The sequence below is a fragment of the Dendrobates tinctorius genome, unplaced genomic scaffold (assembly GCF_039654945.1).
Source record: "Dendrobates tinctorius isolate UK_male_01 unplaced genomic scaffold, ASM3965494v1 ptg000111l, whole genome shotgun sequence".
Taxonomy (NCBI): domain Eukaryota; kingdom Metazoa; phylum Chordata; class Amphibia; order Anura; family Dendrobatidae; genus Dendrobates; species Dendrobates tinctorius.
In genome coordinates, this window is record NW_027361779.1 from 18,277,766 (window position 1) to 18,290,891 (window position 13,126).

The following is a 13,126-nucleotide window of genomic DNA, read 5'->3' on the forward strand; positions in this document are numbered from 1 at the left end:
TAGGGACCACATCATATTTAAAGTCATTTTGAGGGGTGTACATGACAGAAAATACCCAAAAATGACACCATACTAAAAACTAGACCCCTCAAGGTGCTCAAAACCACATTCAAGAAGTTTATTAACCCTTTACGTGCTTCACAGGAACTAAAGCAATGTGGAAAGAAAAAATTAACATTTAACTTTTTTTTGCCAAAAATTTACTTCAGAACCAATTTTTTTTTATTTTCACAAGTGTTAAAAGAGAAAATGAACCCCAAAATTTGTTGTGAAATTTCTCCTGAATATGCTGATACCCAAAATGTGGGGATAAACCACTTTTTCAGCATACAGCAGAGCTCGCAAGGGAGGGAGCGCCGTTTGACTTTTTCAACGCAGAATTGGCTGTAATTGAGATCGGATGCCATATTGCGTTCGGAGAGCCCCTAATGTTCCTAAACAGTGGAAACCCCCAACAAGTGACCCCATTTTGGAAACTAGACCCATTAAGGAACTTTTCTAGATGTGTGGTGAGCACTTTGAACCTTCAAGTGCTTCACAGAAGTTTATAACGTAGAACCGTGAAAATAAAAAATCATTTTTTTCCACAAAAATTATATTTTTGCCCTCAAATTTTTATTTTTACAAGGGTAACAGGAGAAATCATACCCTCACAGTTGTTGTGCGATTTGTCCTGAGTATGCTGATACCCCATATGTGGGGGTGAACCACTGTTTGGGCGCTCGGCAGAGCTCAGAAGGGAAGCAGTACCATTTGACTTTTTCAATGCAGAATTGGCTGGAATTGAGATTGGACACCATGTCGCTTTTGGAGAGCACCTGATGTGCCCAAACAGTGAAAAAAAAACACAAGTGACACTATTTTGGAAACTAGACCCCTTTAGGAACTTATCTAGATGTGTGGTGAGCACTTTGAACCCCCAAGTGCTTCACAGAAGTTTATAACGCAGAGCAGTGAAAATAAAATAATCACTTTTTTTTCTCAAAAATGATAATTTAGCCTGCTATGTTTTATTTTCTCAAGGGTAACAGGAGAAATTGGACCACAAACGTTCTTGTGCAAGTTGTCCTGAGTACGCTGATACCCCATTTGTGGGGGGGAACCACTGTTTGAGTGCATGGGAGAGCATGGAAGAGAAGGAGCGCCATTTTGGAATTCAGACTTTGATGGAATGGTCTGCGGGCGTCATGTTGCATTTGCAGAACCCCATTTTGGAAACTAGACCCCCCAAGGAACTTATCTAGATGTGTGGTGAGCACCTTGAACCCCCAAGCGCTTCACAGAAGTTTATAACGCAGAGCCGTGAAAATAAAAGTCTTTTTGTTTTCCACAAAAGTGATTTTTTTAGCCCCCAATTTTTTTTATTTTCCCAAGGGTAACAGGAGAAATTAGACCCCCAAAGTTAGTAAATAGTGGAAACCCCTCAATTCTTGCTCCAACCCTAATCCCAACACACCCCTAACCCTAAGCCCAACCCTAATCCCTAATCCTAATGCTAACCCTAATCCTAACTCGCCCTAACACTAATTCTAACCCTAACACTAATTCTAACCCTAACACTAATTCCAACCCTAACCCTAGCCCTAACCCTAGCCCTAACCCTAATTCCAACCCTAACCCTAATTCCAACCCTAGCTCTAGCCCTAACCCTAACCCTAGCCCTAACGGAAAAATGAAAAAAATATATTTTCTTTATTTCATTATGTTTTCCTAACTGAGGGGGTGATAAACGAGGGGGTTATTTATTATTTTTTTTATTTTGATCACTATGATAGTTTATCATAGTGATCAAAATGGATCTGCCAGCCGACAGATTCGCGGCGGGCGCACTACGCATGTGCCCGCCATTTTCTTCCGGATCCAAGATGGCGGCGGTGGGACAGGGGACCACTGGGAGGGAATCCAGGAGGTAAAGGGGGGGGATCGGGGACCCTATTTCTCTCTCCTCTGATGTGCGAGTAGAAGATATCCATAAGGGTTATCTGCATATGTAAAACCATTATTAAAATAAAAAATAAAATGTAAAAAACATATAAAAAATGAAATATTTGGAAACCGCGAGGCATTGGCGGTCCCCACGTGTATGCGCTCCATGCTGAGCACCCAGCCTGCCTCACTGAGCACTGATCTTGCAAATAAGTGCACCAGCTCCAGCACCCCGTTTCATTAGCGGGCACAAGCTGTCACTAACGCTCATCTACCTTGCAGTGCCTGTGTTACCATTAATTCTGCACTGACAAATCATTTTGACTGTGCCTATTGAATTTAGCCTGCATGCCTGCTGTCACCATTAGTTTTTGCATTGGAAAAATCATTTTGAGCGTGCCTGCTGAATTTAGCCTGCAGTAAGTTGAGCATCCGTCTGCCATCCTAGCATCTACATACTTCTTTTTTTCTGCTTAATTTTATTTTTTCTTATATTTTAACCACTATATTCTTGCATCAGAATTATCAAGTGCAAGTATACCAATTTTGCCGCCTCATCATATCAATCTTGTCACCTAGCAACGGCTGTATGTACAGCAAGGATTTTATATTGTTTTGACATACTCAAGTGAGTAATATAAGTTTAGTCTATTTTTTCTTTAAATATACAAACAGACTTATCTCTACTTAACCCTATATATTTTCTACTCAGCAGCTATTGCATCCAAATGGGATGCAATATACATCTGTGACAGTGTGAACAATCTCGGATACTGCCATACAGCTCTTACCACGCGATCCTTCACACAATATCAAGTGAGTAACGAGTCACCCGACTTTTTATTTCCCAGTATAGCGTGGTGTATTTCCTTATTTATTAGCTCCAGCTTCTTTTAAACTGGCACCTGCACAGAGCCTGTTATCCACCAGCTGCATCTGGGAATATTAGACCTTCTTCCTCTTTTTAAGTGGATTGGCGCCAGTGTGTTAACCATATACCAAATTATGTCTTAAAGGTAATCTGTCAGCAGGTTTTTGCTACCTCATCTAAGAGCATTCTTATGTCGGCAAATATAAGTTGAATTAAACTGTGTATCATTACTGGGTGCAGCCCTTTTCACACAATCGGAGCTTTTAGATTTGGTTGAAGCAGAGCTGAAAAGCTTATTCCTCCTCCCTCACCGGACTCTGTATGTGCAATGTTTATAGACAGTGAACGGCCTATCAAAGAAGGAGGAATGTGGGATTACGGCTCATGGGACCAGCTAGTCACATCAATGAAAAGATGCTGGTTCTAAAACAATCATTGTAAGCAGAGTTTGACAAAACAGGCATCCCTGAAATCGGCATTTATCCCCTACATCAAACGGTCTTCAGATTACATAGCAAAAGCCTGCTGACAGATTCCATTTAATAAATGTTATCTTTCTTTTTTCAATACCTTTCTTTTTATTTTAAGGTGTTATTACTGATGCTACATGTATGGGAACAACATATGGAGGGTTGATCTGCAGGTCCAATGCATGAGCAGCAGTGTCAGTGCCAAGGATACAAGGTTAGTGCAAACAACAAGAAATTAGATTGCAAATATAGGCACCACCAGTGCTGGATTCTATATGTCTGTACAAAGAAAAGTGTGGTGCATCTATAATCTGGACTATGCAATATGTGTGTGAGGTTTCTCTGCGCCTGCACACTGTCTAGAATGCTGTACATCACAGTGGTGGACCATGAGTACAGATACAGACAAAGCATGATGTGGTTTAATGTCATCAGTCTCCAACCCTGTACTCCATTGGTCTAAAGAGTTCACATGTAATAATTATGAAAACCAAAAGAAATTAGCTGTTATATATGATTCTATGCATGCAGCATGTAGACGCATGTTAACACTGGCCACTAAACAGAGAAAACTTAAGATAAAAATAAAAAAACATAAAAGCCATCCCACCACAAGACGGTGAACCTACTCGGTACAGTCCTTATCTCTAGTATTAAAAATCTTACCATGTGTCTAAAGACATAAATGTGACTAAGGGCAGAGAAGAACTGATGTTAACCAAGCACCCTATATTATGTTCATGCTTTATTTCTATTTATGTACTGCAGGGTATTTGCTTATCTTATTTTTATGTAATAATTATGGTTAATCAATATGTAAACAAAAACAAATACAGTTTTGAACAACTTTACTTTAATTATATAATAACAATAATTATCAACTAGGTTATATAATAGTGACATCACATACTGTGTGCTACAAACACAAACAAGTAAATAACCCCAAAACCACAATTGCCAAACGAAAGATTGGCATAGTTTTCTTATGAAGTCAAATTGGAGCCCCTTGCTGCCAAGTGTTCATCCTGGCACAGTTGTGTTGTTGGCATGGATGTTTGTGGAGGCTGGCCAAAAGAATATGGATAAGGGGCAGAGACACTTTCATCAAGGTAATATTGGCCTTGGTGGCCATTAAGTCACGGCTGGGTATAGCCATAATCCATAAGGAGTGGACAAGAGAAGGCATTATGTGGTGTGTGGAGGAGGAGGATACTGTTGCAAACTGGAGCCATAAGGTAGGTATTAGATTCCCATAAAGGTTGGGGAGTGCCAGAGGTAAGCGATAGAGTGAAAATTATGACACTGTTCCATGAAAAAAAAAATAGGGGCAGAGGCTCATTTGGTAGAATTGCCCACTCTACAAATGACACCAATGCACTCTTGAACCGTAGTTGGTTATTTCTGGGATTTTGCACACAAAGGTCCCCAAATTTCAGAGAAATTGGTCCAGAACATCCACAGGCTGAATGTTGCCAAATTTAGCACCCATTGGTTAATCTTTTGAACCACAGCAAACTGAGGGTCTGTGTTTTGGCATCTCTGGGTATTGCCTGTGTAAGGAGAAGACCCTGACCAGGATCCGGAACTGTCGGTGCTGTCACCCAGGTTTCACAGGGGAAAGCTAAGACCCTTGACCGATCTCAGCACCTAGGAGTAGGGGGCTTGGCTAAGATAAAAGGGCAACAGAGTGCAGAAAATCAGTTGGTTGCCATGGGAACGTGCAGTGCACAGGAGGGCAGTGTCAGGGCTTCTGCAAATAAACCAACTGCCAGAGAGGGCCAAAACAAGCAGAGGAAAAAAGCTGCTAACAGACTGCCGACAATGATGTACCTGGTCCCTGCTGACAGTGCTGACTGTGAGTGACAGGACGCCCAGTCAGGAGATCAGCACACACACACACCGATGGGAGAATTGGGACACCCACTGTGAGGGGTTTCCCTTTGTACCTGAGTCGAGATGCTCGTTGTCCTTGTATGCTGACAGGGGGAAAGACTGTGCTCTGTCCGGCTCGTCGTTTCCTGACACACCGATCACCAACCGGACAACGAGGAATTACTGTCACCACCAGGAGCCAAGACCTCATCTATTCCAGGACTACACCGGACCACGAGGAATCACCGCCGCTGCCAGGATCCAGGACGCCATCCTTTCCAGGACCATACTGCACCCCTTACACGCCACTGCTTTGGCGCCAACATCTGCATCCTGAACTAACTGCATTCTGAAGTCGTCTGATAAGTTTGCCAATCTTGAACTTCCTTCCCTATTCTTCACACCTGTTTCCCCTGAGTTACGTACTCTGTGCGCCTTTATACTGTTTTCCCTGTTTTTTCCTTGCGAGGAGTATACCTGTTAAATTAAACCCCAAGTTAACCCTTGCTCTGGGATGATGAGAATGCACTCTATGATACCCGCCCTACAGGCGGAGGTTGCCATGATGGCCCTGGAAGGGGAGGCGAGGGATTCAGTGATGTTATGGCCCCCCAGACAGCGGGATACAGTTGACACGATGTTACGTATACTGTAGGAAACACATGGGGACCCCACAGATGTAGGAGAGCTGCACATGCGACTGTTTATCTGGATTCAAAAAGAGGGGGAGACAGTGACACAGTTCATGAATGTATTGCAGGAAATACACACTGCCATATCCCGGAAATATGGTGTGGGGGTAGGGTCAATTGACGTGATGGTGCGTGATCAGTTAGTGACCGGGTTGAGAAATACACTGCAGAAACAGGTCCTGTGGGAGCACTTGCGTGTGAACCCACACATTACTTTTACAGAAGTTGGAAGTGAGGCGTGTGCATGAGCAAGAACAGGGGGTGACAGTTCCTGTGGTGAAGGTCCGGAGCGGAAAGGTGGCCGTGAATGCAGTGGCTGTGCCCAGATGGGTGTTAAATTTGCGAAGAGAAATCCAAGAGATTAGGGAAGACTTGACAGAAACTAAAAACAAGGTGACCATCGCTGAGCTCATCTGGGAGCAGAGCTTTCTCAGAACCGCAACGGGGCAGAAGAGTGCCTAGACAGAGAAACTTCCTACCTGCTTCTTCTGTGGAGAGCTGGGGCACATGGCCCGAATGTGCCCACAACGGGTGCGGCCTCTCCAGCGCCGACGAAGCCAGAACAGCCAGTAAGAAGAACCAGAAGTCCCACCAATTTAGTTTCAATGTGTCCGTTAATCTGGGCCGAAATAGATGGATGGGCCACACCCTGTCTGGTAGATACCGGCTCCCAAGCAAACACAATGCCCGAGAAGTATTTCAGAAACCATTTCCCTGAAGCAATGATGCCGGAGTGGGGACAGGTGATAAAGTTGTCAGCCGCCAATCAGCTCCCCTTCCCGGTCGCAGGGGTGGCATGGATGCAAATTAAAGTCTGCGGCAAAGACTTAGACTGCAGAGGTGTGGTACTGACTTCGGGTGACACTAAGCGTGGGTATACTGTTACCCTGGGGATAAATGTGCTTAAGGAGTTCGGAAGTTTGCTTATCAATGAGTCCCCAGATCTGTTTCTGAGACAATGAAGCCCTTAAACACCTCAAAGGAAAATATTTCAACAGTTAATTCAGACGGCTCAGGCGCGAGAAGTCTCCTGTGATGGAAAAGTGCTGAGCAGAGTGGTCATTCCAGCTGCAAACAGTCTTGAAATACCTCCAGGGCAGACTGTGCTCTGTCTCTGTCCAGGCCTGCACCCCTCTGGAAGGAGTGGAAGTACAACTGGAACCAGCTGCTATAGAGAACCTACCACCGGGACTCCTAATTGCCCGAACATTGGCTATCGTACAAGATGGGAAGGTGCCCGTGAGATGTGTAAATTTGAGAGGACACAGTAACACTTTTCCCCAGGTGTGAAATAGCACAAATAGTCGGCATGCCAGAGGAGCTGATACTATTACAGCCCGTACAGTTGACGGCAAAAAATGGAGACCCTTGGACTGTAGCAGTAGAAACTCATTCAATGTCGGAACCCCTACGGCAAAGAAAAGGGCAAATAATCTTGGAACAAATGCGGGCTGAACTAACAGAGCTCACACCTCAGCAGATACAGCAGGTGGAAGAAATACTCGGATGCTATCAAGACATATTTGCTCGTAATGAGGACGATTTTGGCTGTACCACTGCAATCGCTCACAAGATTCCAATGGGCAATGCTGCGCCCATAAGAGAATGCTACCGTTAAATTCCTCCACAGCTGTACAAGGAGGTGAAGGGAATGCTCTCACAAATGTTACAGAATGGTGTCATCCGGGTAAGTCAAAGCCCATGGGCTGCTCCTATAGTCCTAGTATGAAAAAAGTCAGCACTCTGAGATTTTGTGTAGACTATCGCAAGTTAAATGCCTGCACTGTACGGGATTCGTACCCGCTACCTGGGATTGAAGAGTCCTTATCCACCCTGGGACAAGCAAGATACTTCTCTACCCTTTATCTTGTCAGTGATTATTGGCAGGTGCCGATGTCCGTACACGACCGAGCGAAGACGGCCTTCATACTACCTATGGGCCTGTTTGAGTTTAATAGAATGCCGTTCAGGCTGGCCAACACTCCTGGAACTTTTCAGCGACTGATGGAGAGGTGTTTGGGTGACCTGAATTTCGAAGCCACTTTTATCTATCTAGATGATATAATTGTCTATGCCGCCACATTCGAAGAACACTTGCAGCATTTGGAGCAAGTACTGAGCCAACTCCAGAGACATGGACTGAAGATAAAACATCCAAGTGCATTTGTTCTGCACCCAAATCGAATACCTAGGACATGTGGTCTCTGCGGAAGGAGTACATCCGTCCGGTGAAAAAATTGCAGCAGTGCCAGATTGCCCCACCCCGAAGACTTTCAAGGATATCCGGGCTTTTCTGGGAATAACCAGGTACTATTGACAGTTCACGAAAGACTTCACTCACATTGTGAATCCATTATTAGAGCTACTAAGAGGAGTTCCGTCTGCAGCCAAAAACCAGGAAATCCAGAGGGGAGAACGGCAGGAGAAAGCATTTCAAGCCTTGAAAGTGGCTTTAACAGAAGCCCCGGTCCTGGCCTACGCTGACTTCTCTCGGCCCTTCATTCTACATACTGAAGGAAGCTTGCATGGACAAGGAGCTGCGCTGTCGCAGGTTCAGGATGGGAAGGAGCGAGCGATTGCTTATGCGAGTCGTTCTCTTCATGAATCTGAATGGAATCCGGACAACTAGTTCGTTCAAGTTGGAGCTGCTCTCGTTAGTGTGGGCCATGATAGAGAAGTTCACTAATACCTGTTGGGGTCTGAAGTTCTGGTGCGCACCGACAATAACCCACTGGCCCACCTGGAAAACACCAAGTTAGGTGCCCTGGAACAACAGTGAGTGGTAAGAAAGGCAAAAAACTCACACAGATGCATTGTCCAGCTTGAAACATGAGAAGCCTGGTCCTAGCCGAGAACTGGAGGCTGAAGAGGTCCCTGGGTTCCGGAGTCCTGCTAGGATGTTAGCAGCCACGCAGGAACAGATACAAGTGGAGCCCCAGGAAGATGTATTGGGACAGCCTCGGGATGAGTGGGCGCGGATTCAACAGGAAGATGGAGAGCTTGCAAAAATTCGACAGTGGGTGACCCACAAACATCTGCCTAGCAAGAATGAGAGGGAGGCCCTGTCTCCTGGGGCCTACAAATTATTGGACAATGGGAGAGATTACACCTAAAGAATGGACTGTTGTACATCGAGACACTCACGAGGGGAGCGTGGCTGATCGCGGCCGGGTGTCAGCTGTGACCGCTCCCGACACTTTAACTCCTGGCACACTGTGATCAAACATGATCGCAGCATTCCGGTGGCATAGGGAAGCATCGCGCAGGGAGAGGGCTCCCTGTGTTCTTCCCTGAGACCCTCAGAACAACGCGATGTGATTGCGTTTTTCTGAGGGCCTTCTCCCTGCAGGCCCCCAGATCCAAGATGGCCACGGGGTCCTTCTGGGTCCTGCAAGGAGGTGGCTTGTCAGTGCCTGCTGAGAGCAGGCGTCGGCAAGCCTCCTGCACTGCCTGTCAGATCGCTAATCTGACACAGTGCTGTGCAAAGTGTCAGATCAGCGATCTGACATTATATAGTGATGTCCCACCCTGGGACTAAGTACAAAAGTTAAAAAAAATTAACATGTGTAAAAATGTTTAAAAAATTCCTAAATAATGAAAAAATAAATATTGTTCCAAAAAATACATTTCTTTATGTAAATAAAAAAATAAAGTACACATATTTAGTATTGCCGCGTCCGTAATGACTCGCCCTATAAAACTGTCCCACTAGTTAACCACCGAATAAAAAGTGGAATAACACGCCATCAAAAAGACAGATATAAATAAACATGGTACCACTTAAAACGTCATCTTGTCCCGCAAAAAATGAGCTGCCATACAGCGTCATCAGCGAAAATATTAAAAAGTTATAGCTCACAGAATAAAGCGATGCAAAAATAATTATTTTTTATATAAAATTGTTTTGTTTTTATTGTATAAAAGCACCAAAACATAAAACATAAAAATATAAATGAGGTATCGCTTTAATTGTACTGACCCGAATAATAAAACTGCTTTATCAACTTTACCACACGTGGAACAGTATAAGCACCCCACCCTAAAATAAATTCATGAATTGCTGGTTTTTGTACATTCTGCCTCTCAAAAATTGTAATAAAAAGTGATCAAAAAAGTCATGTGCCTGAAAATGGGTATCAATAAAAAGTCAACTCGTCCCGCAAAAATCAAGACCTCACATGACTCTGTGGACCAAAATATGGAAAAATTATAGCTCTCAAAATTTAGTGATGCAAAAACTATTTTTGCAATAAAATGCGTCTTTTAGGGTGACAGCTGCCAAACATAAAAACCCGCTATAAATAGTAAATCATAACCTCCTTATTTAGGGAAAAATAATAAAATAAAAATAATGTATTTCCATTTTCTAATTAAGGTCTGGGTTATGGTTAGGGCTAAAATTAGGGTTAGGGTTGGGGCTAAAGTTAGGGTTAGGGGTGTGTTAGGGTTAGGTTTGTGGTTAGAGCTATGGTTAGGGTTGAGATTAGGGTTAGGAGCATGCTGGGGTTAGGGTTGGAGGTAGAATTGGGGGTTTCCACTGTTTAGACAAATCAAGGGCTCTCCAAATGTGACATGGCGTCCGATCTCAATTCCAGCCAATTTTGCGTTGAAAAAGTCAAACGGCACTCCTTCCCCTCAGAGCTCTGCCATGCGCCAAAACAGTGGTTTACCCCCCCATATGGGGTATCAGCGTACTCAGGACAAATTGCACAATAACGTTTGGGATTCAATTTCTCCTCATACCCTTGGGAAAATAAAAAAAAATTGACCTGAAGTAATTTTTTTGTGAAAAAAGTTAAATGTTCATTTTAAACATTTAGAAAATTCCTGTGAAGCACCTGAAGGGTTAATAAACTTCTTGAATGTGGTTTTGAGCACCTTGAGGGGGTCTAGTGTTTAGAATGGTGTCACATTTGGGCATTTTCTATCGTATAGGCACCTCAAAGTGACTTCAAATGTGATGTGGTCACTAAAAAAATGGTGTAAAAATGAGAAATCACTGGTTAACTTTTAACCCTTATAACTTCCTAACCACTTGGGTTCCAAAATTGTGCTGATGTAAAGTAAACATGTGGGAAATGTTACTTATTAAGTGAATATTCAAAGTTTGAAAATTGCGAAATTTTTGCCAAATTTCTGTTTTTTTCACAAATAAATGCAAGTAATATCAAAGAAATTTTACAACTATTATGAAGTACAATATGTCAAAAAGTAAACACTGAAAGAATCACCAGGATCCATGGAAGCGTTCCAGATTTATTACCTCATAAAGGGACAGTGGTCAGAATTGTAAAAATTGGCCCATCATTAACGTGCAAACCACCCCTGTGGGTTAAAGGCTTAAGGACACCAAGATGTGCAAGTGTATTTCTGCAGAGTGGCACCTTTTAGTTACAGTATGAAGAAATATTGTAATTTATGTTGATGATGTATTCTCCTTTCTTTTAATTTAATGCACTCATCCCTTTTCACTTTTTGGTCCATGTTGTTTCATTATTTTTACTCCAAAATTTGTCCTTTTACATTATATGCTACTTTTAATACGAGCAAAGGCATTGCATGTAGTTTACTTTTTTCAAGGCAGGGCTTCTTAGCTATTGCCCATAAATTTTAGGAAGGACTAAACTGGTTTATGGCGGCATGAATTTTAATTTTTTTATTGTTGTATCTTCCCTTATAGATTCCTGTCCACTAGCCTTTCCTATGCGGCACTGCATCTTGAATTCTTAATTGGCAAATCCACCATCTCAGGCATTGTCCGTTCTACTTGCTTGGAAATATGGTCCCGACTAAATCAATCGATCATGCCTGAGACAAAAATGGAAGACTGACTGCGTATATGCCAACTGTATTGGCGCACCGCATGGAAAGCACATCTGTGTGCATAAGCCTCCAAACTCAGGGACCCAAAATGTTATTATAAACAGTTTTTTTTCTGTAGTGGTATTGGCCTTGGTCGTCATTGCCTACAGGTTTATAATTGTAGATATTGAGGCCCATGGAAGAACTGGAAACTCCAGAGTCTACAATTCTTTCATTATGGGTTTGCGGCTGCGCAATAATGATCTGGACATCCCACCCCCACGTCAGCTACCAGGGTCCAATATGTGATGGTTACAGAGGAGGCCTTCCAACTAACACGCAACCTCATGAGGCCCTGTCCATGTCGAGCCTTGGACTACCAGCGCAGAATATTTAATTACCGCCTATCCTGTGCACGACTTGTAGAGTGTGCCTTTTTGATTCTTTGTGCCAAATGGTGGGTCTTGCAGTCATCAATTCAACTTGGTGAAGGAAATGTGAATGAGGCGATTAAAGCATGAGTGATACTTTACAACTTCACCAGAATCCATGATTGTTCCTCATATGATGGTGATGAAGTTGCATTTGCAAATATTGTCAGGCCTAATACACATGTAATTCATCCACGTTGTCAGCCCTCTGGACTAAAAGTGCGGGATGTGTTTACAATTTATTTTGCTTCACCAGTGAGATCTACTCCATGGCAAGACAATGCAGTTTCTATGTTGCGATTTTTTATTTTTTGATTGTTAAAAATAAAGTAACATTAAAGGGAACCTGTTACCCCCCCCAGGCATTTTTAAATAAAAGAGCCACCTTGTGCAATACTAATGCTGCAGTCTGTCAAGGTGGCTCTTTTATTTAGCGTCCCTTCCACCGCAGAAATAATTGTTTATAAAGTTGGTCAGACATACCAGAATTTTGACCGGGGGGCAGGTCTTTCCCCCTCTGACACCGACGCCTCGCATCCATCACTCACTTCCTCCTTATGTCTTTGCTCCGCCTCCTCTGTGGTCAATTTCAAATGCTGACGCCTGCCCTGTAATATATTTTCTTGGGCATGTGCAGTTAGTGCTGCCCGTTCTCTCACATCACTTCATGGCCTGGCTATCGCGCCTGCGTGGACGCGCTGCCAGAGATCCCACCCCGCAGTCGCTTATGATTCATTCACACTGCGGGGCTGGGAATCTTGGGCATGTGAAGTAGTTCTCTGCGGCTATCATGATGTGAGAGAACGGGCAGCGCTAACTGCTCATGCCCAAGAAAATATATCACAGGGCAGGCGCCAGCATTTGAAATTGAACACAGAGGAGGCGGCGCAAAGACATAAGGAGGAAATGAGTGATGGATGCGAGGCGTCGGTGTCAGATGGGGAAAGACCTGCCCCCCCGGTCAAAATTCTGGTATGTCTCACCAATTTTGTAAACGATTATTTCTGCGGTGGAAGGGACGCTAAATAAAAGAGCCACCTTGACAGAATGCGCATTAATGCT